This window comes from Mus caroli, unplaced genomic scaffold, assembly GCF_978045245.1.
Source record: "Mus caroli unplaced genomic scaffold, Mus_caroli_1 scaffold_13, whole genome shotgun sequence".
Taxonomy (NCBI): domain Eukaryota; kingdom Metazoa; phylum Chordata; class Mammalia; order Rodentia; family Muridae; genus Mus; species Mus caroli.
Window position 1 is genome coordinate 82758779 of NW_028227268.1, and position 22194 is coordinate 82780972.

Below are 22194 nucleotides of genomic sequence, written 5' to 3' on the forward strand. Positions count from 1 at the left end.
CCAGCACTTGGGAGGCAGAGGTGGGGGGATTTCTGAGTTCGAGGCCAGCCTGGTCTACAGAGTGAGTTCCAGGACAGCCTGGGCTGTACAGAGAAACCCTGTCTCAAAAAACCAACCAACCAACCAACAAACAAACAAAAAAAGAAAGAAAGAAAGGAAGGAAGAAAGAAAGGAAGAAAGACAGAAAGAAAGAAAATACTTTTGTTGAATGCAGTGGTGCAGTGGTGCACACTTGAAATCTGAGTACTTGGAAGGAGAAGGCAGAAGGATCAAGCATTCAAGGCTAGCCTCAGCTACACAGCAAGTTTCAGGCTGGTCTGGACTATGTAAAATTTTGTCTCAACAAACCAAAACATAAACCTATTAGCATATATTAATTATACACCGTGACCAGGTCTCATAATTCCAGTTTTATTTAAATATGTCATGTACTTTGGCCAAAACCATCTCTGTTACCTTCTCTTGAATTCTCCTTTATATTTCTTTGAGCCCCACTTTGCAAAATAATTTCCCTTTTGTGTTCATGTGCTCTCTCTCTGTCTGTCTTTCCTTCACTCCCTCCCTCCCTTCACCCCTCTCCCTTCTCTTGAAGTTCAATATGTGTGAGAAAATATTCAGTGTTTATTTTTCTGAGGTTTATTTCACACAGGTACATCTATTTTCTTGAGAAAGTTTTCAATTTTCTCTGAGACTAGCTTTCTATGTATCTGTTACTGTATATTCCTCCATATATCATTTGTCATACCTGTCTATGCCTATTCTATCTATCTATCTATCTATCTATCTATCTATCTATCTATCTATCTATCTGTCTATCTATCTACTATCTATTACCTGTCTAATTACCATGGATCTATATTATATGAATGTCTATCTATTCTCTATCTATTGGTGATCTACATTATATGAATTTCTATCATCTATCTATCTATCTATCTATCTATCTATCTATCTATCTATCTATTGATGGACTTATCTTTCTATCTATGTAATCCAGACAAAGGGATAATCCCCTGAGTTCAGGTGCTTCAAAGCCTTCCAGAATTCTCTTCTTCATTTACCAAAAGAAAGGGTTGAAGATAAAAAATGTGAGATTGGAAGCCAACATGGGATTGATGGATGTACAGATTTATTGATCTATTTTTTTTCCTTGAGAAACTAGTGATCTTTGTAGTATTGGAACAGTTCTGCCACAGAAATTTGAAGATCATCTTGTTCAACTGTTTTATTTTACACATGATGGGAACTTTGAAGTCCAGAGATAAGTGACTTGCCAGAGGCAAGTCAAATAAATTGCTCTGTTGTTTCACTTTTAGGCAGTAAACGCTGTATTGGAAAAATCAGATATATTCAGAAAGTGAAAAAACAAACAAACAAACCTGAAATAGATTAGTTCCTTGTAGCCAGCTTCAGGATGTGACCGTTACCAAACCACATTTAAGCCATCTCTGCTGTCCCTTCTCTAGTCACTGTGTGCGTCCTCACTGCCAAAAGCAGCCACAATTCTGCTTATGAATAGCTTAAGCTTTTATGGTTTTGAGTTTTGTTTTTATATAAACAATTATACAGAATACCCATTTATTTGGTTATAGTTTCAATTAGTGCAAAGTTTATGAAATTGATTTTGTGGATTGCACTAGCTTTCAGTTTTAGTTTGGCTGGTTGACTTTAAATGATGGGGGAGTCTAGTGCTAATATTCATGTTTATCCTAATTAATCTACTCTGGACAGTTGCATTTTCTTGAAAGCAAACTCCAGGGCTGCCATGGGGGTTGATCCCTTTAAGGTAAGCAATGGGAGTGGGCAACGCCTGCCACTGTTGCTCATAGGCTATGGCAATGCCTTCCCTTTCTGGCCTGATTATCTGATTATTGAGAAACCATTTGAACAACGGTCAGATGACAAGGCTCCCCTTCCCTCTTTTTCATTCTAGCCTTCTGTTGGTAAGAGTTGATTTATGGTTTCATATTTGAACAACTCTTGTTCAAGTGGATTTTCTGGAGGGCTGATAGTCCCTGTTCATTTTTCCCAGATCCTCTGTGAGAATCCAGATGGTTCTTGCATTTTTAGTGAGGGAATACGTGCCACCTTGCATAATCTGATTGTCTAAAACTGCCTACATGCTTCCCATCTGAAGAAGGGTTGTCTGCCAAACATGTCAGGTTATCATATGGTGCTAAAAAATAGGTATTTCAGCCCCAAACCTTGACATCAAAGATCTCTTCTCCCAGGTGACTAAGTTGGACACTTTGTCAACTCTTTATTAAAAATACAATTCACCAATCCAAAGTTTAATTATTTATCTGCCAGTAGTTTCTCCCATGATAAAATAAGCCTTAAATGTTTACAATGAACGTAGCTAGCTTTTAACCAATTTACTTATTTAACCAAGTATTAAAAAAAATCCATACCACACCATGTAAGTTCTTCTAAACTCCTTTTGTTTCCATTGATTTTGATTAAACAGGTAATTGGCAGGTGATCAATACACAGAGTTCTGACGAGGTGCCTTGCCTAGCCCTTGCCACTAGGCTTGGAGAAAGGGGAGCCAGAGGTTTGCTGACACGCCAATCTATCTTCAGTGAATGCAAGCTGGCTAATAAATATTTAATGGACAGTTGTTTGCAGTTTAATAGAATTAGATAATTCTATTAGAATCCTGTTTGGAGACCTACAGGTATCATATATCACAGCTGAAGACATGGTTAATAATTTAAGCTAAGTGTCTAGTAATTAGAGAAACAGTCAAATTAAGCAGGGACTTTTGGTCTTAAGCCATTTGGAAATTGTGTGTGTGTGTGTGTGTGTGTGTGTGTATTTTGTGAGAAAGACAGAGAGACAGAGAGAGAGGCAGAGAGACAGAGACAGAGACAGAAAAAGAGACACAGAGGGAGAGAGAGAGAGAGAGAGAGAGAGAGAGAGAGAGAGAGAGAGAGAGAGAGAGAGAGAGACTTTAGTCTATAAACCACCACTCAGATTAGCCAACACAGCAAGTCTGGGCCAAGGCTTAAATGCGATAACAAAGCACAAGGCCCCTGGGGTTTATTTAATATCTCATCCTCTCAGTTAATGAGATGGAAAATAGTTCACTGTTTATCTATAGTAGATTGAGCAGATGTTGCCAATTGTGCTTTATGGAATGTAATCTTGGTGAGATTGTTGTCTTCTGCCCATTTCCTTTTCACAGCCTCCATATCTCCTGCATGTTGCTTGTTTGGGGCTGTGTGGCTTCTCCTGTGTCTTTGGACAAGATAAATACGTTTATGGAGAGAAACTTAGTGGTATTTTCAAGTACTGAACACATAGGCAGGTATAGTATAGCAAAGCTGGTTGGTTAACGAAGATCAGTGAAGAGCCTGAGCTTTCCAAGATAAAGATTGTTGACCAAAAGGAACATTTATGTTAGTTGCTATTTATCAAACTCAACTTTGAGATTTTTAATCTTACTTCTATATTTAGATCTCCATATTTCACAAGTTTATTGTATGCTAAGTGTTTTTTTTTTAATGAAATCAATATGATTTTTTTTTTGGTGATAATTTCTGCTATCTAGAATTCTTAGGTAATTCTTATTAAATGTTTTACTAAATTGTGGTAGCAGAAGAGAATAGCTAATTTACAAACGAGAAGTTAATTTAGATTTAGCTAAGAAAAAAAAAAAGAGCCCTTTTCGGGAACCACCTATGGAACTGTTTGTAATTGTTTCTGTTTGGAGCCAAAAGGTGGGCAGATAGTGGGATGAATACATAAATTCTGGAGTCTGTGTGACTCTCTTAATTTCCCCCACTTAATACCTCGAGGTTGCTGCGCCACTTCAATAGTTATGCTGCCATTTTAGGCAAGAACAAGCAAAAATATCCAGGTTTCATAAGTTTATTGATATTCATTTTATTTGTGAAATTAATATGATTCTCTTTTGGTTGATAGCTTCTGCTATCTAGACTCTTAGGTAGTTTTTATTAAATGCTTTCCTAAATGGTGGTAGCAGGAGAAATGAGCTAATTTTTTTTTTCTTAGAAAGGATGATTTTTTTACTTCAAAATTCCCAAGGGATAGTTTCTTCTCATTAACCAGAAATGTGTCACCCTAGTTACAATGGTGTCTGAAATAGTGAATTTTTCTTGCTTTGGACCACACAGGACAGGTAATGAAAGCAGTGCAAAGGAAGATGTGTTGAATGGTCAAACCACGTTGTTTGCTATCTTGTGTAAGGAAACATTCCCATTTTACAGTAAATAAAAACATAATGTTTTCCAACAGAGCATGAGACTCAGTCTTCTAAATGCCACTTGTGATGGCCGCCTGATGGTTCACTGGAAGATGTGGTAAGGTACTGTGCATTCAAGATAATAGGAACTTCAGGTGAGAGGTAGAAAGGAGGCTGGAAGAAGGCAGGGGCCATAGCTTATATACAGTAACTGGATGGTCCCTTCTCTGGCCTCAGCAGGTTTGTGAGAGGATAGCAGGATAGATCTTCAAAAATATTTACTGACATCATAATAGTAACAGTTTAGTCTCTTCCATATGATTCTTTTCTAGATATAAAGGGAAACAAAAACCTCACCTCAACCAATATTTCCTTAAGAATTTATTTTACTATTTTTAATTGTGTGCGAGTGCAAGTCTGAGTGTGTGCATGTGCCTGTGGGTCAAAGACTTCAGATAACCTCAGAGCTGGAGTTATGGGTGATGGCGAGTCACCTAATACCCATGTTGGCAACTGTACTTGGTTTCTTTCTTTCTTTTTATTTTTTATTTTTTAATTTTTATTTATTTATTTATTTATTTTTGGATTTTCAAGACAGGGTTTCTCTGTATAGCCCTGGCTGTCCTGGAAATCACTTTGTAGACCAGGCTGGCCTTGAACTCAGAAATCCGCCTGCCTCTGCCTCCCAAGTACTGGGATTAAAGGCGTGTGCCACCACTGCTGGGCTATGTACTGGGTTTCTTTGCAAAATCTTATTCTCTTTTAATTGCAAAAATCTTTCCAGCTCCTCAATGTTGAGTATTTCTTGAGATACTGTTGTTTCAGGCCCCACACTAGACCTAAGCACAGAGAATGGTCCTCTGTAAATGTGTAATTAACTAAGTGCCACTCTGAACTTAAATTTCTTGCCTTTCACATCGGCTTGCCGATTGTCTTGACTGTCCCTTTGGACGATGTCTCACTCCATTGCTTTTTATCTCTACTGTGAGTGTGTCAGCTTACACCAACGTTGTGTTCACCAGGACAGTGGAATGAGCCTCAGAACTCATCTCGCCTGTTCTGTAGACCTCACTCCCACCCCTGTGTCTGTGTTCTGTAGACCTCACTCCCACCCCTGTGTCTGTGTTCTGTAGACCTCACTTCCACCCCTGTGTCTGTATCTGTTTCCTACAGAAAAGCATGGAGAAATGGGATGTGGTTCACTTTCAGGCATGTCATATGGCTCCTGTATAACATGCTTGTTGGCAATGGAACTGGGAGACTGTAATCATCCAAAATAGACTGTTTTAAAGAAATAACTAAGGAACATGTCCTACTGTATGGTACAGATTTTTCTTTTGAGGTGATTACTACAAAAAACAATTTGCAAGTTCCCACTTAATACTGACAGTACTACAGTGGGTGAGTCTGTGTGTGGTGGTTTTATGTTTTCTGTACCCCAGCCTTAGCAATAGACGTGGGGGTTTTTGTTTGTTTTTGTTCTTGTTTTGCACAAGATTGCATGTGTCTCAGGCTGCCCCGAACACACCAGGTAGCCAAGGGTAAACTTGAACTTGTAATCTTCCCACCTTCACCTTGGATTATAGGTGTGTACTACCATACCCAGTTTATGCAAGTCTGGAGATCGAACCCTGGGCTTAACCCATGTTTAGCAAGTGCTCTAACAACGGAGGTACACCCTCAGCCCCTCAGGGATAGATTTTGATCCATGTAATTAGAAGAAAAACTCAACTATTTATCTTCTTATGCAAAATTACATTACAAATTATTGTCATCTGTAGAGATGATCAAATAGCATAGATGAAATGAGGAGAAATTTATTACAAAAGTTTTATCAGTCAGCCACTCAATTAACAGGTACATTTGCATACTTTCTCTGGGTGTTTGTGTTATTTGTTAGCATTCCTTTGTTGTTGTTTGTGTTGTTGCAAAATGCTATAATTTCTTGTTCTCAATGAGTACTCTCTTTCTTAGATTATTTTGTGCTTGAAATGGGACACTCACTCTGCCTTAGTCCCACAATTGCTTAATCTTTAAAACTTACTAAACATGATTTTGTCTCTGCTCTTCATATTTCTGTGAGCTAACCTAGTTACATGATCTCTGGATGTTCTTTCTTGTTGTTACCTGTAACTAAGAGAGTTTTGATTAAAACAGATATCTTTAAAGACTTATCAGGAAGGGAGTGAGGACTATATGATAAGTGGTCAGAGAAAGGTCTCAGTGAAACCACTCTCTAGGTACTATGTAGCTATTTTCCAAGGGTCAGCTCATAAACCTCAAAGAATCTTATCAGACCCAGGATATTCAGCAGGTTCCCCATGTAGGATATATGAGCATAATAATAATAATAATAATAATAATAATAGACAGGAGGCTCTTCTTGCCAACACATTATGCAGGCAACTGCAGTCAGTGATGCAGGCTTTGTGAGTTGTTATTCATACTGGGTTGGGATATTTTGGTGATGAAGCTGTCTTTAGATTGTGCTCCTCTGAGTTACTGTGCTCCTCTGAGTTACTGTTCACTCATGATCCTATAAACAACCACAATAAGTTTACTTATCCCTGTTGATGCACTATCTTATCTGGAGTGGCGAAGGGTTTCAGCTCATCTCTAGGGAAAACAACACCCCAGTGAGAAAGCATGGTCATGTGTGTAAAGGGTGAGTATGGGGTGGAGATATCTATCTATCTATCTATCTATCTATCTATCTATCTATCTATCTATCTATCTATCTATCTATCTATCTATCTGAGAAATCCCATAATTATAGGACTGAGAAAATACCCCCGGTTCTAGCCTCACAAACATACTATGGATAGAGAGATTAAGAAGGACCAGGGCAGTCCACAGGCAGCCAGCAATCTCCTTTGCAAGTTGTGCACACTCCTTGACACAATGTGTTGACTTTGTACAGGAATGTTGAAGGGCTGCCATCCATTCAAGAGACACTGGTGCGCAATGAAAGCAACACAGCAGGAGCTGGGCAGTGGAGAAGGCTCTTTGATTTGTAACTTCTTTTGTTGTCTTCCTTTTGAGCTTTCTTGGTTCTGTGGTTTGGACCTCCACAGACCTAGAAAAGTTCAGAAAGTTGAAAGGGAAAAGGCCCTTTCCTCCCCAGGGCTGGCTCTTCCACTTTCATCTTTTCTCAGGAGCTCCTGCTTCACAAAGATGGCTGAATGGAACTCTCTGCAGCCTCTGGGTGGCTAGGAGTCCTTCTGAGATGTTATGTTCTGGAAATAATGGAGTCCTGTCACTACAGGCTGTTAACACGTACCTTACCATTGTTGAAGAAAGATGCCCAGCAGCTACAAAGTACATGGCTTCCCGAGGAAACTCAGGCTTAAGGATCATGTGGGGACTTGGCTCTGTGAAAGGAACACAGAAATCCCAGGCCCTTTTGTCTAGGACTTGTTTTGCTTTTTCATTTCCTCCCCCAGAAAGTTGTTTAACTTTACCTTTGTGAAGAGTTTAAAGGAAATGTTTGTAAGGAGTCACCAAGTACAATTTTAAGGTAGGTGCTGTGAAAAGAGGTTGTGCTGTCATCTTTGGAGGATGGAGGTATTAAATGTCTTTGCATCTACATAAGAGACTAGATGTATTGCTTTCTGGAATTTCCTATATGTCATTCCACCTTGACTCCTAGGGCAAATGCATGTAATTACATCTAATATGTCACATTTGACATTGCTACGTGATTATGACATTCTGTCCACGTAGGCCCTGAGGTGACACCTAAAATATTGTCAGAATGCTTTAGGAAGTCTCTCTTTGTCAATGGAGATTTCTGCCTCAATGAAAATGATTGTCCCATGGGCAAAAACATTCTCTTCATGTGTTCCTCAGATCCTTTTTATCAAAGACTCTCTAAAAGACCAGACACCCATTTGCTTACATCCATCATAAAAGAAGGGAGTCTGTAACTTCCCTGAAAGTTTTAAATAGGCATGAGATTCAAGGGCTCTAGAAGGTAGAAGAGCAAGAGAGCACAAAATGTTTGAATTTCTATCAGGTGTTTTTTTTTTTTTGTCTGCTGGGCTGATTATGAAAAAAAAAAAAAGTTAGTTTAGCAAATCAATTATAGTTAGAGCGACAGGGAACAATAGTAATGGCCCAGACAAGCTTCATTAGGCATTTGTGAGTGTGGCTTTTTTCTTCTCAAAGGTCTTCCTGGGTCACTGGAATAGCTGTGAATTTCGGTCAAGGACCCGAGTAAGCAGGGGAAGACTCATTTATCATCAGAGAAGGGGGAGACAACTGTCTTCACTCCATTTGACTCCAGCTGTGAAGTGAACAGCTTATTTTGTTTGGGTGATGATTTGAGAGATTCATCAATAAAATCACCAATACACTTTTCAGTGTGGCAATCTATCTGCATGTCAGTGTGTGTGTGTGTGTGTGTGTGTGTGTTCGCCCATATGTACTTGCCACGTAAAGAAGGATAAAGCAGGGAAAGAGAACAACCTTTAATATACATGTTTCAATCTGACTTCCCACTCTCCTCGTGCTGATGTGCAGGATGCGTCTAGTCTCCAGCTGGTTCATCATTGTCCCTGATGGGTGGAGTGTTGAGCTTGTCTCACCGTGTTGTTGCTCAGTTGTGCTTTGGTAGCCCACTGTGCAGCTCATATAACCAAACCCAGTGCGTTCTTTAGAGGAAGGAGTGGTTAGCAGGAAGCAACGGACGGAGCCGACTGCCATCAATCACTTCCCTTTATTTTCCAGAGCTCGTCTCTTGAAACTTAATCATTTAGAAGACTCGACACTTTGCAGCGATTTCCCGGGTTCTTGCTAAGCTACACACTCAGCACTTAAAAAGCAAAAGACACTGCTAAACTTCCTTCTCTCTTGTTTTCATTTAATTCCCACTACAGACGGGGTCCTGGTACTACTTCATGTTTTAGTGTAGGCTAACTGCTTGGACAGAGAGGGCAGAAAGAAAGAATGGCAGAGAGCGCTAACCTTTATTCTTTTCTCACAGAGTAGGATTTTGTTAATGTAAAGACTGCAAGGGGTGGCCTCTACCATTTCAGTTACTCAGGCTCTTGTGAGGAAGGAAACTTTTCTATCTTCAACAAAAAATTAAGACTATGTTGGAGGCTAATCTCCCCCTTAGATAGCTGTAACGTATTAAAAATATAGAAGGAATATTGTAGAGGTGGTTTGTGTATCTGATCTGGAAGTTCAGATCATCTAATAGGGATATATTTCACTACATGCCCAACAAATAATGATACTATCTACTAAGAATTGAATCTAGTTGTTTCTCAAGATCTTGCTACCCTATGGGAGAAATACAACCAGTTTTCACAAACTATTAATCCTTATCCCTGCCCATTCTCATAGGCATACCTTTCTTCTCATACTGCTCTTAAGAAATGCAAGCTCTGAGTCCCATTCAGTTAGCATCAGAGTCAAAGCTCAGGCCTTTTAGGTATTGTGTGGTTCTGCCAGATGGGGTTGGATTTGATTCTATCTGTCTTACAACATATTGACCAAATGATGAATCGTTATCCCATATGTCCAGTAAACAATGACACAGTAATCCCGTAGACGAACCCCATCTGGAAAATGAAAGCACGAGGAATCCTGCAGGGGTCATCGATCTACTGCAATGAGGAAATGTCTCCAGCTGAGAACAGACTTTTAGGAAAAGCTGTTATGGGCATTTAAATAGACTTCTTCTTCTGTAACTGTACACACAGAAACTCAGGTATGAAAAAGATATGTAACACACTAAATCGAAACACGAACCGGTGTAAATGTGATCTTTCAGATTCATACACACATACGCGCACATGAAGAAAGAATGCATGTAAAACAGTAAATCCAGTGTAGTCTTCAATTCCTCTATATCTTTATTATATTTTCCATGTTCTATTTAAAATAACACAAAAATTGGGAAATATTTTAAAACATAGACTAGGGAAAGTGAACATGAGTGTAGCCATCAAACAGATGGAGACATAATACGTTCATGTCCCAGAAGCATCCTGCTGCTTCCTTATCATGGCTATAGTAGCAAGCATGGAGCCTACTTTCCCAAAGGAGCTCACTGTCTGTTGTTCTCATGCACTTTTACCATCTAAGCATGCATTGCCGATATGGATGCTTTACATCTGTCTAGTTTCAAAGTTTATATGAGTAGAATTACAATGTGTGCATTTTGGGTGTCTTAGCATTTTTTTTTTTTTTGCTTGGCAGTGCCTTTGAATATTGCTGAAATTGACTTATTTTCATTTATTTTCTAGACGTGTTTATATGCTATTATAGCTGGTTATATTTTTAAGATCTGTTTTCCACAAATAATTTGATCCTAAAGTCTGCCTGTTTCCTAAAATTAGTTGGTAATGATTATTCTGTTGTATCTACAAGACGTTGTTTTTTGGGGACTACCTATGCTTTTTTACTTTTTATTATTTGTTTGTTTATATATTTACTTATTTATCTTTGTTTTTCTGAGACAAGGGTTTCTCTGTGTATCTCTGGCTGTCCTAGAATTCACTGTGTAGAACAGGCTGGCCTTGAACTCACAGAGATTTGGCTGCATCTGCCTCCTGAGTGCTGGAATTTGCTACGTATGCTTTTTACAAAGTATATTATTTATTATAATTTATGTGTGTGTGATGGGGGTAACTGTGCACTACAGTGTATATGTAGACTTCAGAGAATAACTTTCAGGAGTCAGGTTGTTTTTTTTTTTTCTTTTTTTTTCTACTGTGTGTTCTGGATTTGAACTCACGTTGCCAGGCTTCCTTTTTTTTTTTTTTTTTTTTTTTTTTTTTTTTTTTTTTTTTATATTTTTATTACATATTTTCCTCAATTACATTCCCAATACTATCCCAAAAGTCCCCCATAGCGCCCCCCACTTCCCTACCCACCCATTCCCATTCTTTTGACCCTGGCATTCCCCTATATTGGGGCATATAAAGTTTGCAAGTCCAATGGGCCTCTCTTTCCATTGATGGCCGACTAGGCCATCTTTCGATACATATGCAGCTAGAGACAAGAGCTCCAGGGTTCTGGTTAGTACATCATGTTGTTCCAACAATAGGGTTGCAGATCCCTTTAGCTCCTTGGGTACTTTCTCTAGCTTCTCCATTGGGAGCCCTGTGATACATCCAATAGCTGACTGTGAACATCCACTCCTGTGTTTGCTAGGCCCCGGCATCGTCTCACAAGAGACAGCTATATTTGGGTCCTTTCAGCAAAATCTTGCTAGTGTATGCAATGGTGTCAGCGTTTAGAAGCTGATTATGGGACGGATCCCTGGATACAGCAGTCTCTAAATGGTCCATCCTTTCATCACAGCTACGAACTTTGTCTCTGTAACTCCTTCCCTGGGTGTTTTGTTCCCAATTCTAAGAAGGTGCACAGTGTCCACACTTTGGTCTTCATTCTTCTTGATGAGACCCTTTACCACTGAGTCATCCCGTTGCCTGCCCTCACCTGTTTTTTTTTAAAAGAATGTGTGTGTGTGTGTGTTCATGTGGTATCTAGAGGATAACCTCGGGTGTCATTTTTGAGAATGATGTCTGTGTCTGTTTTGTTTTGTTTTGTTTTGTGTTTTTGAGATAGAGTCTCTCACTGGCTTGGAGCTCTCCAGTTGTGGAAGTTAGAAGGCTACTGAGCTCCAGGATCCCATCTGATTTCCACCTTACCAGCACTGGCCTCACAAGTGCTACTACACATGGCAATTGTACACGGGCTCTGGGATTTGAACACAGGTCCCATGTGGTTGTGAGGCAAACACTTTGCTGACTGAACCACGTAGAGCACCCCACCTATTCTTTTAGAATAGTATTATGTAGTCACAACAATAACAAATACATAAACCTGAGTACATAGTTGGAAGAGATTTTACAGATGTCTTTTTCATGCCCTTCACAGTCTGCACACATACTTCAAAATATCCACAACTGTGCTTTGTCATTGTTGCAACCAATGAACATTTTAAACTCTGACCTTCTTATAAGTAAAATCACATTGTAAATTCTCTTTGGTGTCAGTCATTATTTATCAGTCTGGATTAGAATTCCATTCATGTGGTGCAGACCTTAGCAGGTTATTCCTTTCTATATATATTTTAAAAATTTTCATGATATGAATATAATACAATTTGCTTATTCCGTGTCATGTTACACCTGCTTCTATGTGTCTTTGTTGGGATCTATACATATGTAAATTAGAAATAGATGTAGATATGGGCTTTCTGGATAAACAGGGAAACTATCATTCGCTTTTATTTGAAACTGTCAAATAGCTCTGAAAAGTGCTTTGACAATCTGCACCCCAACTGGCATGGCAATGCCCGAGATCCCACTTGCTTCCTCTCATATGTCATCTGTCTTAAAAAACTCTTAGCCAGGGTTTGGAAACCATTTTATGTAGCTAGACCAGAAATAAAGAGTCTTAGGTTTACACATTCTTCGTCTCTGTTGCACGGTTCAGTTTTGTCACGTGGTGCACAACAGCCACTGCTAGCGCTTGAACAGGTGGGCGTGTCTGCGGCTGCAGCTGCCAAGTACTGTTCCTCCTGTCACATCTGTGATCCTGCCTGCTTTTCTCATTGTTGAAACAAAACATCCGACAAAAGCCCTGTGAGCTGCAAGGAGTTTATCTCGGCTCATGGTTTGAGGGTTAAGAGCACCGTCTCCTCTTCCAGAGGTCCTGAGTTCTGTTCTCAACAACCACTCGGCTCACAACCATCTATAAGGAGGTCTGGCGCCCTTTTCTGGTGTAACTGAAGACAGCTACAATATACTCATATACATAAAATAAATCTTTTAAAAAATGTATAATGACATAATTTCCCCTTTGCTTTACCCCCTCCAACCCCATTGGCATACCTTCCTTTTGCTTTCTCATAGTCTCTTGTCCTGTTCTTCTTTAAATGTTGATATAAATATATAAATTCAATCTTCTCAGTTTGTGTAATTTTATTTGTATGTATATGATTTCAGGACTGAGCACTTGGCATTGGATAACCAATTGGTGGACTCTTCCCTAGGATGCTTATTTTCTCTCGTTCTTGACATTCCTCAGTTGCCTGTAGTTCTTTATCTAGGGTTAGAGACCCATGCGATTTCTCCTTTGATGCCAGCACGTCTGTTGGCGTCATGCTTGTTTAGGGAGCTATGCTACAGAGACAGTGTAAGTGTAGCTTCCTTGGCATTTCTAGGAGGAACAATTTCACAGGAAAAATCCTGTTCCTCTGGATCTTACATTCTTTTTTGTTCCTTCTTTTGTGATGTTCCCTGAGCCCTAGGTGAACAGTTGTGTTGTATGTAGATGGATCACATGGAGGTGGGCTACACAATCACATTGTTCTCTGTATCAAAGATCAGTCATAGTTTTATGTACTGTTGTTTGTCTGTTATAAGAAGAAGTTTCTTTGTTAAGGTGTAAGAGTCGCACGTATCTGTCTAGTATAAGGTAAATATTTAGAATGCAGTTAGGGATTATACTGGCTTAGTAAAGTGGTGGATGCAGGTTTTCCTCCAAGACCCATGACTTTGCTAGGTAGCTGGCTAGGTTTCTAGTACTGGGCATGATTTCCCCCTTGTTGAGCAGTCCAGAAGTCCAATTAGAGAGCTGTTGGTTACTGCCAAAATACACGTGACACTCTAGCACCCGGAGGGTTCTTGCTCCCTGCCTGTTGTGAACTCATAGCATCGTGGCTGGGTAGGACTATGCTGGTAGGTTGCTTCTGTCCCGTACAGACTTGCATGATACCTTTTGGTAACATGAAATTTAGTCCTCGGTGAGGGCTTTCTCCTTTTAATTTTATTTAAGACCACACCTCATGGGATGTTGTCATACATATTCAGAGAGTGTCTTCTCTACTCGCTTAAACTCTGAAGATATCCTCTTACAAATTCTCAGAGGCATTTCTAGCTATGTAGACTATACGACCTGAATCAGGAACTGATTTTGGGAGGCCAGGAGTCTCACATAACCTTTGTGTAGTTCTAATACCCATGTAATTTGTGTTTGGGGGATATCTCTCACTTTATTTGTAGAGATACCTTTAAGCTTTGTCTTTAAGAACATATTGAAGTTGCTTTGGAAATGGGGAGCAAATCAGTTGTCTATCCACTAGCATTTCATTCATTTTCTTACTGGCAACTTCCCAGTTTTGTGGTGTCTCCAGACTATTCCCACTGTACCATAAATTTGACTTCTTTTGGGAATTCTGCTGTCTGTGGCCTGCTCCCTTGTCTGCGTGGCACTGTGGGCTTTCCAGTTTGTTTAGGGTTACTGTCAATCTTGTGGCATGGGGTTTTTCTCTTCTAGAACTTCTTTAATGAGTGGGCTGGCTGATGCACCCCCTGCATGGGGAGCCGTCACAAACTGGGGCTGCCTCTGTTTGCTGATTTTGTGTCAGGGCTTCCAGAGAATGAGCCAAGAATCCCAACAGGGCTCTTGGACGAGACAACAGCTTTGAAAGCAATGTCCTTTCTGCGGTTCAATAACTTGTTAAAAAACATTCCAGTAGAAGGATGGTTTTGTGGCAAACCAAAGAGGAATATATCTTGGTAACAGCATGGAATCTGATTCAGAATGTAATCTGGCTCTTTGAGGAGCCAGCCACCATCCTGTGAAGGTCTGAAGAAATAGAATCAAATGACAGCATGGGGCATGGGAAGTGGACTGTATATTTTAACTACAGTATATCTATATTTAAAATTAAGCCTGTCAACTAAATTTTAAATCAGATTTGGGTTTTTTTTCAATATTTAAAGGAAAAATGAAGATCTAACTATTGTTTGGATTCATCAAGAATTAGTCCATTAAAACTGCTGCTTAACTCTTTGGTTTGTTGTATAATGAACGCAATCATTACTGTCAACACAATTTTAGAAAGGGAAGAGAAGTAGAAACAGTTCAATGCTTGGTGTTACTTCCAAGCCTTATGAACTTTTTAGGGGTATACATTCTGATGGAGAGATGGCACAGTTTGTAAAGTGTAGACCACACAAGCAAGGAAACCTGAGTTTGCACATCCATAACTCATATAAAAAGTGGATCTCAGAAGTGTGTGCCCCCAACTTCAGTGCTGACATGGGGCTTGAGGCAGAGACATGAGGATCCATGAAACTCACTGGACAGCCAGTCCAACCAAATCAGTCCTTTTCAGATTTAGTCAGAGGCCCCGTCACACAAAGAAATCAATTGGAAGCAGACACCTAAAATCAACCTCTAGCCTCCACATGCCATACAGGAACTAGTACAAATGCTCAAATGCGTGTGTGTGTGTGTGTGTGTGTGTGTGTGTATGTGTGCATATGTGTATACATTTAATTTAAAATATTTTAAACTTAAAATTGTTTTTAAAAGAATAGATGGGTTGGTATACATAGTTCAGTCAGCAAAGTGTTTGCCTCACAATCATGTAGGACCTGAGTTCAAATCCCAGAGCCCACGTACACATGCCAGGCATATAGGTATGGCATTGGCTCCTGTGAGGCAAGGTGAAAACAGATGGGTTCCTGGAGCTCAGCACTCACCTAACCTACACCATCGGAGAGCTCCAATCCAGTGCGAGACTCCAAGGAAACAGGCATCATTGTCAAACATGACGGCCAAGGTTGTTCTCTGGGCATGATATGCACGTGCACACCCACACATACACACATGCATGGCCACAAATTTATGTCTTTATATTTTATCTTTTACTGTCTGAATTAGGCTTAAGAGATAACATACAATAGAATAACTTTCTGCTATACAGTAAGTGCTAATAGTGCATAATAAACAAAGGTACCCTCATTCCAGAGCCGTGACTTTGAAACACTATTTATGTCTGGCCTTTTGGATCAGATCCTAGCTTTAGAAGGTCCAGGGAGATATAGAAGTGTAGCAGTTGGTGTTCATCAAGAGGAGGACAAAGGGAGTGCTGATATTGTGAAAGAGTAAACACTATGGGGAATGGGACCCTTCACAGGTCTATGACTATAGCATTGGCTCTGATATTATGTTATCTTCCAAATGTTCTACAAAGTCAATTCACTATGGTTACATAGTTCATTTGGAATATATATATATAGTATATGTGTGTGTGCATGCATGTGTGTGTATACACTCTGTGGTCTGGAGAGGTGGCTCAATGGCTAAGAGCACTTGATGTTTTTGTGGAGGACCTAAGTTCAGTCCTTGGCACTCACCTTGCAAAGCTCTCAACCACCTGTAACTCCAAGTCCAAGGAATCAGACACCTTTTCTGTCCTCTGCATAAAAATACCCAAATATTTAAGATATATGCTCTGAATTGCTGAATTTGATAGCAAAACAGCTACAAGGAAGTGGCACAGATTTGAACCCCATAATTATCAACTGGCGTGCAGGTTTTTTTCTTCCAGCTTGAGCAAAGGTGGAGAAGGCACCATGTGTGCCACTGTCGTCTTCATGATGGTGCAGTTTGTTCACCTTCTTGACAGGCTCAAAGATGCCATCAAAGACCTACAGAGTTGGGCTGCCATAGCATTTCTCTAAGACCTGCTTGTGGCTGTGCATTTCAGCAAGGACCAGATCACGGGAATCTGAATTTGCAGGTGATGGCCCAGAATCTTGGCTCCAGCTATGAAATATCGATTGCCCAAATTCTCTTCTTTTGCTCTGAGGCCAGGCGGGCTGGCACTGTCTGCATAAAGCACTGTTCCATTTGAAAACAGCTGTGCCTAGAAGCAGATGAGCATTGGCAAAGTTGGGATCATAAGTCAGCAGAACTGTGCAGCAGAGGCACTTTCAGTTGCTGCTTTTGGTGGATGCTGACTAGGAAATCAGACTCCATAATCAACAGAGCTTTCTGTCATGCATTTTAGAAGTTGAAATTCCAGCCCTGGATCCTTAATGAATTACTAATCTGAACAAAAGCAGTAGCTTCCAAACTTTTATTTTATTTTTTTAAAAATGGAACAAATATTATATTTCATGGAGGTACAAACATTGTCAGATTTCCTTTTAAATAGACTTTGGGAACTTTCTAATTCATGGTTAAAATATTTGACTTTTCCTCTCTGTAGGAATGGCACTTTGCTTCATTTTCCCTTCTTGAGTTACTGGTGTCTGCCAGACAAGTCTTTTGTTTCACATATATGTGTGTGGTTTACCTGTGTGCTATTATACATGTCTGTGTGTATTTGTGTGCATGCATGGAGGCCAGAGGATGCTGTGGAGTGTTCTGCTCTATGGTTTTCTCCATTGTTATTCCTTTGAACCCATCTTTCTGTGAAACGGAAACTAAGCTGCCAACCAGCAAGTCTCAGCAGTCCTCCTGTCTCTGCCATCCCCAGCATGCATGCAGCTATACACAGCTTTTTATGTGGGTGCTGAATCCATGGTTCTGTGACAGAATCAGACACCAACCAGAGTTACTGAACAGAACCAAAGATGAAGGAAAGGTTATAAGTGGCGACACGCTCTTTCTCCCAACAGTACATTATGAGATATCCTCATTATCTGGTCAGATTTCCTCCAGCATCTTGAAGAACAGTCACATGAAGCTCCTAGTGATTGAGAAGCATGGTAATGTGTCATAACAACCTAAGTCAACAGGAAAATAAAAACTGAAATGATTGGCATCTCAAAACAACTCCTGGGTAGCCACTTTCATACAAGAGAATATGCAAGAGTAGAAGAGACTGTTCATGAAATTTAAGAGTGCTATTTCCACAATGTATGGTCACCTTTGGTAGGACATAGGCAATTTTTCTTTCTATCTAGGTGTGGCTATGTGCCTGGCCTTTCTTTTAAAGGGGGGATATTATTTCCTTGATCTACATTTTAAGAAGCCAGTCTCTTTCTTTTAAAATAAATGTTTATTATAGAAGGTTCACTATGTCATTTCAAGCATGTATATCAAAATGACATTTTGATCATGGTCATTCTCAATTACCCACACTATTCTCCCTCCCATTCTCACCAGTCCCTTTCCCCTACCTAATTCATCATCCTTCTTCTAGTTTCATGTATGTGCATGTGTGTGTGTGTGTGTGTGTGTGAGCACGCGCACATGCATTCACCTGTGTGTTTCATTCATTGAGTTTCATTAGGGTTGCTCTCAGGAGCATGAGCAGGGGCTTATTTACCAAAGCATGGATAGCTTACCAGTAGCTACATCACTCTAAATAATGTCTCTCCAGCACCTTGTAACATTAACTGCCTCACAGGGAGATGTGGTCTCTGAGTTTTTTCCTCCTCCAAGACAAGAAGAATGGGAGTCCTTTGCTGTTGTACTCTTCCCCCACCCCCCTCCCCCGCCTCCCCCCATACCTGGTCAAACAAGATTCTAGGAGTCTTAGAATTGACTGAAATAGATATGGGATGCTTCTGTTTATTGCTTCAGTGGCTACATGGAAAAGTGTGGCCTGATTACTAAGAATGTTGTTACTGGATACAACAGTTTTATTTTTAAGAGCAGCTGCATTGGTCCTAACTAATATAGACACAGAGACAAGTCAAGATGATGCATCATCATTGCAATGACCTTGTCTGTATTTGTGCTTGAGTTTCAATAGGCCAGATGATATTTCTTCCAGATGCTAATGTCCAGATGTCCTCGCAGTCTAAACTTAGTTGAGTCAAGGCACATGATCCCATCTATCCTTTTGCTATTTCATTTACTAGTAGTGAATGTTTAAAATGAAACATTCCCCCTTGTCTGAACATGTACTATCAAGGTTCCTCATGTATCAGTAAGCAATGGCATATACAAAGAGTGAAATCTATTTCTTTTGAGTCTGTTTTGTGTTTCACATATTCTCAATGACACTGTGTCCCGTCCTCCCACACTTATATGGTCATCTGGCTTCCTCTCCACAGTTCTTTGATTTCATTGAGAACAGCCATTTGTCAGAGTTGGGCAGCATATGTGCTAATCATAGTTTAATTGGTCTCTCCTGCTCTGGGGTGGTACAGGTGTGATGCAAATAAAACATATATGTGCGATGGAGATGATTGGAATTACGGTCAACTGACAGGAGGCATCAACCTCTCAGTGTTGGAATAGCTGGTTTATTGGATGAGACAGGACAATTACCACCAACGGCCTGTCAGAATCACTAGAGCTCCCTATAGGCTTTGAGGCAGGTGTTTATGCCTTCAGTTTAATCTCCTCCTTTCCAGTTCCAAGCTGCATGCAGGCCTTGGCACCAGCTGAAGCATTTATACAGAAATGGGGGTCACCTGGATGCCCAGTCCATGGATCCAGACCTTTATTGGCAAATAAGGCATGAGCTTACTACTGGGATGCAAGGTGGCCTTCTCCAGCAGAAAGCTAACCTGATTCCCAATCCTTCCTGGATCCTTTGAGTGTTTCTTTTGGTATAATTGTGCACATTTGAAATGCTTCTTTTCCCTTTTGCTTTAACAAACTCCTGGAAGCTGTTGAGTTCTAACCTCTTACTTAGTGGCTGGCCTCCCCTAAGTCCATGATGTTGACCATGAGATATATGCACTGAACCCTCTCACAGTTGCTTACATTATTTGCATGTTGAGGGAGTAAACACAGCCTTGAGAATCTTGAAAAAGTTGAGACAGCTTTTTCAAAACTCCTCTTTCAGGATCAAGTGTCCAGTGGACAATGTCTTCTCAGATGGTGTCTAGTCAGAATATTATTTCAACTGAGTATATTTCATTTTCAAACTGATAGTTGCAGAAATGATATTGCTCTGGCAGTAGAAAGATTCAGAAAGATTATGGAATCGGAACACCAGGCTGAGGAATTCCAGTCAAGATAGCACATCATCCAGTTTTAATTTGTTCTCTTGGACTACCATAGTTCTTTCCTTTTATTTTTAATTAATAAACTGGTCTTGGCTATATTTTAAGAGTTTATCAGTTTCCTGTAAACATAGGCCTGACTACTAAATAATTTCTAGGCTAGTAACAAAATTTAATCATTATCATTTTATGGTAAAAGCCAATGTGTTAAGCTTTCTAGATGTTACTTAGTCTTTTTCTTTTTGTAATAAACTGTATGTTTTTTTTTTTTTTCAGAAGCTTCAGTGTCTTGATAAAGCTACCTTCCTTTTGTTGTATTCAATTCATTCTGCATCCATTACCCTTATAATATCCCTGGTGACTGTGTACAATTCATCATTTTCTCTTATTCTCATTATGAAGGACAAAAAGGATAAAGGCAATGGAATGCCTTGCTAAGACAAGCCAAGTTCTGGGAAGAATTGGCAGGCAGCACTCAGTCATTGGTTTAAGAGAAGTGCCCCTAAATCCTCACTTGGATGGCAGGCCTGAATGTGAAACTTGGAGCCATTGTGACCCAGATGGTTTCCTTGTCCTCTCTCATGTCTGTGTCTTCTTGTCTAGAGAAGGAAAACAGAAAAAACGAGAGACAGCAAAACTCAGTTTTTAGTTTGCTTCATGTTGAACAATCAGTCCATTCCTCCCATGTTTTACACACACTGATTTCCATAATTATCAGTTTGTGTATTTGGATATACAAATGGGCCTTGTCACCTGGAGAGAAGCATGACCAATTTCAAAGCCTGGAGAGCATTTGCAAAGAGCTTTGGCTCTAGATAGAAGTGTTCAAGGCTGATGGCAACCCGGACACCCTTGCCCTTTCTGAACGGAGCTGAAACAGTATTTATACACATTTGCCCCATGCCTTTAAAGTGCATGCTACGTACTTTTGTGTCTTTTCTCACTGTGTGTATTTATCCAACTTTCTCTCTCTCTCTCTCTCTGAGTGAGTGAATGTGTGTGTGTGCGTGAGAGAGAGAGAGAGAGAGAGAGAGAGAGAGAGAGAGAGAGAAACACTAGTTCTTGGCTTTCTTGTTAGTAGATATTCCTTTTTTTTGGGTTAGTATATATTTTTTTAATTTTTAATATTTTTATTACATATTTTCCTCAATTACATTTCCAATGCTATCCCAAAAGTCCCCCATAGCGCCCCCCACTTCCCTACCCACCCATTCCCATTCTTTTGGCCCTGGCATTCCCCTATATTGGGGCATATAAAGTTTGCAAGTCCAATGGGCCTCTCTTTCCAGTGATGGCCGACTAGGCCATCTTTCGATACATATGCAGCTAGAGACAAGAGCTCCGGGGTACTGGTTAGTACATCATGTTGTTCGTTAGTAGATATTCTTAAAATGGTTTTGAATTAAGGTAATCAAGGGGATGTTTTATGAATTTATCCTTACTGCTAAACAATCCAAATTTGATATACCTCACTCATAATCTGTCTCTAGTTTTTGAAATAAGTGCTTGTGTCTTTAGTTTGAATTGGAGGGTCAAGTTTGGTTACAAAATGTGTTAAAATGAGGAACACTGCTTGCTTGCTTGCTTCCTTCCTTCCTTCCTTTCAAATAAGAGGCTTTTCGATCTCTGTGTCTGAGCAGAATAGCTGCAAATCTTCCATGTCAGAGTCTGCACTGAATTGAAGAGGGGAAGCTTGCAGCAGTATCCACAGTCAGTGTTTTGGCACAACCATTAGCATTCCCAGGATAGCTTGATAGGCTGGTGCTTATGGGATTGTGAGAATAAAGAGAGGAATATTATGTAATTTTGTTTAGGAACAATAGCTGCCATGCCAGTTTAGGAGCATGTGTGACCCATAAAATGATAATTATTATAATATATATATATATATATATATTATAAATGACAGTATTTCAAATAGTTCTTACTTAGAACCATCAAAATTTAGGAGTCAAGCAATTTCCCATTCCTATGAGAGAAGAGTTGGTAAGCCATGTTTCCTGCCATGTCTGGTGAATGATGTCTAGATCTCTAAGGGTTAATGTTTTATTTTATTTTATTTTATTTTTTTTTTTTCCAGAGGAAATCTTATTCTTTTTTTTTTATTATTTTTATTACATATTTTCCTCAATTACATTTCCAATACTATCCCAAAAGTCCCCCATAGCGCCCCCCACTTCCCTACCCACCCATTCCCATTCTTTTGGCCCTGGCATTCCCCTATATTGGGGCATATAAAGTTTGCAAGTCCAATGGGCCTCT